Source organism: Branchiostoma lanceolatum, chromosome 15, assembly GCF_035083965.1.
Source record: "Branchiostoma lanceolatum isolate klBraLanc5 chromosome 15, klBraLanc5.hap2, whole genome shotgun sequence".
Taxonomy (NCBI): Eukaryota; Metazoa; Chordata; class Leptocardii; order Amphioxiformes; family Branchiostomatidae; genus Branchiostoma; species Branchiostoma lanceolatum.
Window position 1 is genome coordinate 10,878,173 of NC_089736.1, and position 7,804 is coordinate 10,885,976.

At 41.1% G+C, this 7,804-nt stretch overlaps 2 long non-coding RNA genes across 2 annotated transcripts; one reads left to right on the forward strand and one right to left on the reverse strand.

Moving 5' to 3' along the window:
* Nucleotides 1-3,980: 3,980 nt before the first annotated feature.
* Nucleotides 3,981-6,071, forward strand: LOC136420782 (uncharacterized). The gene is made up of 2 exons (XR_010753310.1): nucleotides 3,981-4,235; nucleotides 4,849-6,071. It is a non-coding gene; the product is annotated as an uncharacterized lncRNA (long non-coding RNA).
* Nucleotides 5,654-7,549, reverse strand: LOC136420783 (uncharacterized). Its single transcript, XR_010753311.1, has 2 exons — nucleotides 7,294-7,549; nucleotides 5,654-6,766 (listed from the first exon to the last, which is right to left on the reverse strand). It is a non-coding gene; the product is annotated as an uncharacterized lncRNA (long non-coding RNA).
* Nucleotides 7,550-7,804: the final 255 nt, after the last annotated feature.

Consider the following 7,804-nt stretch of genomic DNA (forward strand, 5'->3'; position numbering starts at 1 on the left):
GGTTACAATCTCCTGTCTTGTTTGCATGATGACTGTTTTTCGACCTTAGTATATCTCTATAGGAAATAAAATTTGGAAAACTCATTGTTTTGTGTTCTCGCTCTCTGATAATTATGCGGTCATCAGTATAATTTAATTTTCTTAACAGCATTTTAAAACTGCTTGAGAAAAATAGTATATAGGTCAGTCTTTTTACCATACCTAAGAGATAGTTATTGTATATAGAGATAACGTTATGCATGTCTAACGTTACATTATCTGCCACCTATGTATAGTTGGGGGGGGGGCGACGACAAATGTAAACAAGAAACAACCTGCAAGCGGTCTGCCTGTTTGCAGCTTTAAAAATAGACGTCGAATCAGCACCAGGGTACACATGTATGCACAGGATACTTTAGATCATTAATCAATCATAGCCTTATTGTCTGCCTTATTTTTTAACAAAAGGGATTATTGAGGGTTCAACATACACACAGGCGCCTCTGCTGGGATCAACACTAACCGTTACGTTCAAAGAGTTGCATGACGCCAGGCAACATTTCCTTAGGTATGTAACAGTATGTATCATCATGTAACAGTAACATTAGAAGCCATAAAAGCTTTGTTATGCCGTCAAAGTTACCTTTATTGCTTAGTTTCCCTACTTCTCTCCGCTCAACAGTAGAAAACAACACACAGTTGGCTGCAATCGGGCAATCGTCCTTTCTCTCTGCGTGTCAAGGGCGTCACCATGCGGATTACAAAAGAATAGCACACAAATAATGTTGTCAATGCGATTTCACATTAGATATTTAAGAGCGAACCCTAGCAGTCAACGAAATAAATGCAGTAGATTGACTAAGGCTTCATGCTAGCTACACATTGATTGGTCAATATATTCCACATTGACCAATCAGCATACACCAGTGTCTGATGTGCGGCAGCATCGATAGTATGATTATCCGTATGTGTATGAAGAGAACCAACCAGCATCCACATTAACCTGGAGCCGAACAGCACAGTATGTATCCGCGACTGAGCGGTAAGAAAAAATAGTTCGACCGAAATCTTTGAGCCGTTTGTAAAAACTTTAACTTGAAAGCCAGGGAGGCATTAACTTTACTGCATGGTAGTATAATGAGTCGGCTTTTAGATTGTGCGAATAAGACTATGAAGTTTGGCCAGTCGACGTGCAAATGGGCGCGGGCGGACCTTTACCGCTGACTGGGGTGAGTCGGTTGCAGTTCCGAATGAAATGGCTTGAACTTTTTCGTTTATCAACCTTGTAAAAGGCAATTATGTACCCAAACAGGCTAGAATAGGAGTTTGCAAGCGGGCTTATATTTATATGAACGTTAATATGTATGAAATAAATGGCGCAGATTGACTAGAGCGTAATACATTGCACACTGATTGGTCAGTTTATTCTACATTGGCCAATCAGCATACAACAGTGTCTGATGTGCGGCAGCATCGATAGTATGATTATCCGTATGTGTATGAAGAGAACCAACCAGCATCCACATTACCCTGGAGCCGAACAGCACAGTATGTATCCGCGACTGAGCGGTAAGAAAAAATAGTACGACCAAAATCTTTGAACCGTTTGTAAAAACTTTAACGTGAAAGCCAGCGAGGCATTAACTTTACTGCATGGTAGTATAACAAGTCGGCTTTTAGATCGTGTGAATAAGATTATGAAGTTTGGCCAGTCGGCGTGCAAATGGGCGGACCTTTACAGCTGACTGCTGAGGTGAGCCGGCTGAGGGCGTTAAAATGTAAAAGAACCATAACCTTTTTGTTTCGTTTATACTTATTTTTCGATTGTAGTCTCAATTTAGCATACTGATTTGTCGTGCTTCTCTAGAGTATCATACCTTAATTTTATCCACGTCGGTGTTGGTCACTTTGTGGGCTTTAACTCTAGAAATCCCCATAGCCGAAAAAACTGTGTTCTGCTGCCATTGACAGGGTAAGATGTAGTTCTACTTTATTCCGCTAAGTGACAGTGGCGTCCTTGTACCGCAGCGAGTTGCCTACTCGAAATTGCTTGAACTTTGCCGCTTATTGGCCTTGTAAAAGGCAATCAAACACCCTAACAGGCAAGAATGGCAGTTTGCAAGTGGGTTAACATTCATATTAACGTTCACATGTATGTTTATTTCGATCATATGTATTTCCAGATATATACCACGGAGGAGAAAGGCTTGAAGCCAAAGGAAACACGACCGAGGTGGAAAGTCCCTTAAGTTCTACTGGCGATGGAAACTTGGAATGAAGCAGATGCTATGACGTGGGTTACTAGTATGGAAGACGTCGCCCAGCGACTGGAAGAGGATGTGCAGCAAACCTGTCCGTCACCATGAAATGCTCAAGGCTGAATCTTTGCAAGATCTTTGATATGGAAGGTAAACAAATTGGCAAAGTGCAAAATTGTTCATGAAAGCTTTTGAAATGTAGCGTGGAACAAGACACACTTTCCATACATGTATTTTACATGCCTCTTCAAGTGAATAGAAGAGAAAAAACATTAGGTTGATATCTGCAACAAGTATTTATTCTATATCGATAAACATTGTATCTGCCACTGTGTAAGAGCTCATATTGCTGATTTGTATTGACATGAGAACTTTGCATTCCTTATCGAGTTATACATATATGTACAACGTCTATTTTGAAGGAATATAATGTATGTCTTTATTTCAAAGAAGAAATGATCAGAGACGAAGAAAATCCTATATCTGTAATTAAACTTTCAACTATGAATATATGATAATAAAGGTGTAATGCATATGTGAACTGGTGTGTATATTCATTTCAAGTATCGTATCTTAAGGAGGCTTAAAAACAATATCGCAGTTTGCCATAGAAAATGACGTATTCAGTCTTAATCATAATCCCATGTGCACATCAACATAATTTACCCATGTGTTCTTTTTGGTCTCTAGACCACAAGTGAAAGAGACGGATAGAAGTACAAGTAGTGTAGAAATTTTCAGCGTTGTAAATTGTACCCTGGCACCAACACTAGTCTAGCTAGGCTTGCTTGTCTGCCAGAAAGTCGTCTAAACGATTAGAGGACTGAACAATAATTAGGACAGGATGGATTCCAGGCTAGTGAATGTTCATGAGAGTCAAGTGTAGATTAATGTAAAATATTACACAAGACAAATGTTCTGAATTTCATTTCTGTCTATTTTCTGTTGTTCCCTTCATGGGTTTAAAATACATCTCTGATAGAAAAATATGCTACGCTGCTTCCTTTAGCACGATACCGATCTTTAACTCAAGCTCAAGCCAAACAAACATGTCAGGCTCAGACTCGTTTTTAAATTCTCGATATCTATCGTGACATATGAACATCATTCCCATTGACTGTCATACTTTAAGCCTGGATTAGGTCTGTTAAAGATCTTTAGGTAAGTTTCGTTTGTGGTCTGACTATAGTGCCCTATTTATCAGATAAAGCTAGTGTGCAGCATCAGCATTTCAGCGACAAGAGCCGCTGAACTTGATTTTGACAAACTATTTCTATGGCACTAGAACACCATAAAGTACAATGCACAACATATGAAATGCATTTTCCCGATCAAACAACAACGTACATTAGCTCACTGCCATATTTAGATGAATACATTATGCTAGTAGCTACCATAGCATTCAATGTTGCACCGTTAAGTAATTCACTTTTTACGGTGCAGAATTGGGTATATGCCTTGAAATTCAGACAAAAACAATGTTGTATTTGTTCAACGTGTAATTGCGATTAAAATCATGATGCACAACCCCTCAGAAAGTGATAATTTACAGGAAATATGCGCTCCACTACCATTGGTAAAATGCAAAGGAAAGATATAATTTATAACCCAATATCTCATTGCTTTGTTGGCAAAATTTCTTAAATATTCTTGCTTTTACATGGTCGCAGTTTCAAGTTCAAGGTCAAGTAAGCCTTACAACTTTTAACCCCTTTGCGAGCCTTCCACGATTTCCCCATTCACCACGGGGTATAACGTACGTCACGGGATGGCCAGACACATTCGGTGGTCGCAGAGATCTATCAGCCGCAACGCGCAGACACATTCGACGCGCCGCGGAAAAATCAGCCTTCCGCGCGGACCTATCAGCCGCAACGCGCAGACAAATTCGACGCCGCGCGGACCTATCAGCCCTTCGCGAGGAAAACTCAGCCGTGGGACAGCGCCATCAGGTGTCTCACTACTGCCTTCAGAGAGCGCTGGAAAGGCCGCGCCAAGGTAGGTCCTCCACAGTTTCCTTCTCTAGCGTCATATAAAGACATCGACTGGTAATCTAACTAGGCCTATCAGGTGCCAGACTATCTTAGGGTCATCCGGAGCCAGAAATAATCGGCAGGTCTTCAAATTAAGTCGAGATATAGGGAGAACAGTTCTCAATCGGTGACACACCACATCGAAGTTGTCAAGGTAAACAGTGGCTAATGCCGTATTTTGGGCTATTAGAAGCAAAGTCATCGGCGGGTTTGACGTCTTTTAGTGTGATTGGGTGTCCAGAACAACGTAACATACTCTGGAATTGATATAATATGCCCACAGAGCGAAAATATGTGGTAGAAGTGATACCGCTATTTATCGCCCCCCTCCCCATTCTCTAGTAAAGTTACGGCCAATATCTTATACGTGTAGTAGTAGTATAGTAAGCATTAACAGGCAATAGTGTTTTTGTCGCCTCGATTGATTTTGGCGATATGCGGGGAATACCTTCTGTCACTTTAAGGGATTATCCTCATCTAGATGATTCAACGAACATCTCATACGTTTCTCGCAAGATTGTTTACTATATTGTTACTACTATTACCCACTGCAAGTAATCAACCCTGACATTTTTCAGAAATGACTCGTCGACTCAGGTTGACACTACATCCGCGGAAAAGGTGTAGAAACAAAGCAACGGGCACCTGGAAAGCAAACACGCGAAGTTGACGATGTATGGGTAACAGAAGATAACACTGGCATTGATGACAGCACTGCAGCAAGTCCCAGGCAGAAAGAAACACACCTCCTCTCCTGGTCAACTCCTACTCGAGCTAGCGTCAACGACACTTTTTCTGGACTGTAGGCTTCTCTCCCTTTATACGAAAGGCACTATAAGCAACGGAAATCATACAATGTACAGCTGGAATATTCAAATAACTCCATATTTGCCGTAGAAATCTATATTCATAGAGATATGTATTGAGTAGATTATTCATCAATTTTGGTACTATGCAGTAAGTTTGAAATAGCGCATGATATTGGATGAAGACTATACTTTGTCAGGTTGTTATATTTACAGATGTAAGTAATGGACCATCTCAGCGTTGCATAATTGTACTGACCATCCGTATTTCCTGAAATGTTAATCCAAAAATGACACACAAAATATAGTAATATATAACTAGATTTATTCTGGCTGTTTACAAAATATATATTTGCTGAATTGCAATACCATGTTCTTGATCTTGTTATACATCACTTGGCAAATGACTATGTTGTAATCATATTGCACTGTAGCTTAATCTATTGCTATAGATTACAAATTAAAGTATTCTGATCGTTTATAAATATTGACTCTTAAAAAAAAGAAGAACAAAGTCAAAACCAATCAAATACCGAGTCTCGGCGCCGTCATTTTCCCAACACTACAGATGAAAATATGTTTGTTTGTTTGAACCTTTGTTTATTCAAAATCCCTCTTTTTCTCAAATAGCAGAGATAAGTACATACAAAAGGTATACTTGTCATCGGATTCCTGTTCCGATTATTTGGTTGCCTGTTTTCTCTATCTTTGATCCCTTGTTTCGAACTGACGCTGACACTGGGGAGGGCAAGCCTCTCGGCACGGAGCTATTGTATATGTAAGCTTTTCTTCATATCGCTTTACTCTGACTTTGTGTTTATTGATTGTTTAATGAAGAGTGTTATGTGTGTTATTGTGTAATCAGTGTTTAATGTAGAACATGTAATGATATTTCCTTAGCTTTTGCTATTAGTATATCTGTATCACTGTACAGGTGCACTATACACGAGGTATACCTTCTTGTGAAACAACAAATATAATTATATGAACCAGAATTACACACAAGTTCTTCCTTTTTATGAAACCTGTGTTCACCCTTGTAGCACTGGCAAACGTTTTTACTTTGGGATTGTCATGGGTTCTGTGATGATGTTTCAGGACTTCTAATATTATGACTTAAAGGACTTTCCACATTTGTCACAAAAATCCCAATCTGAGTGCACTATCATGTGCTTCTTCACTTGAACTCTTTCTGACAAACTGGGCAAACCTTGGATGATTCAACTAAGTGATCCTGAAAGTCTCTAGCATAAATAAAGTATTTATTGCACAACCCACACTAAATTGCTGGTCCTTTATCAGCCCCATGGCAGCGACGCTTGTGTTCAGCTACTGAACCGCTGTTCGCTTAGCACTTGCCATGTGTACACAGACTGTACTGTAGTCCTGCGTGTGGGGGAGGAGACATCCTTTTCTACATCTTCAGCTGGCAAAACCACACCAGGTAGGTCATCGGACTCGTTGGACTCTTCCAAAGACACTGAACCCTCACTGGATCCACTGGTGCTGGTGTTTGAACGGGATCCACTTGTGCTGTTACTTGAAGACCAGGTATCCTGTCCCTCCCAAAGGAATGGCTTGTCATGTGGTTCTTCATCTCCCTCCTGAAGGCTGGACTTGTAGGGTGGAACAGGTGGTTTTACATCTGTGGTCACATGCACAAACCTGTCCTACTCATCAAACTCCATGGCTGAAATGCAAATTCAAAAAATGAATGCCTTTGTCTGGATAAACATTGATGACTATTCATCTTCATTGAAATGACCACAACAGTATCGCTTCTTATGGCTTTAATACTGCTATAAGAGCTAACATCGTTCTAATACATGGTGGCTCGTACTGAAGGATGGGGAGGGGGGGCGTTATATAGCGGTATCACTTCTACCACATATTTTCGCTCTGTGGAAATATTATATCAATTCCAGAGTATGTTACGTTGTTCTGGACACCCAATCACACTAAAAGACGTCAAAACCACCGATGCCTTTGCTTCTAATGGCCCAAAATACGGCATTAGCCACTGTTTACCTTGACAACTTCGATGTGGTGTGTCACCGATTGAGAACTGTTCTCCCTATATCTCGACTTAATTTGAAGACCTGCCGATTATTTCTGGCTCCGGATGACCCTAAGATAGTCTGGCACCTGATAGGCCTAGTTAGATTACCAGTCGATGTCTTTATATGACGCTAGAGAAGGAAACTGTGGAGGACCTACCTTGGCGCGGCCTTTCCAGCGCTCTCTGAAGGCAGTAGTGAGACACCTGATGGCGCTGTCCCACGGCTGAGTTTTCCTCGCGAAGGGCTGATAGGTCCGCGCGGCGTCGAATTTGTCTGCGCGTTGCGGCTGATAGGTCCGCGCGGAAGGCTGATTTTTCCGCGGCGCGTCGAATGTGTCTGCGCGTTGCGGCTGATAGATCTCTGCGACCACCGAATGTGTCTGGCCATCCCGTGACGTACGTTATACCCCGTGTTCACGAAAAGAGCAAAATTTGGCAATTTAACGGTCTCATTCCTTTGCCACTTTCATAGATACGGCCGTGAGCGGTACTGTAGATTAGGCTCCAATAGGGTATATACCACCGTCTTGTAAAATGTGAAAACACTTGACTTAAAGCCAGCGAACACTCTGTCGAACAGCTTTGGAAAACGTCACATACGTCAATAATGACTTTTAAGACTTTTTAAACGCGTTGGCATAGAAAGAATCGATTTTAATGTCCGGGGGT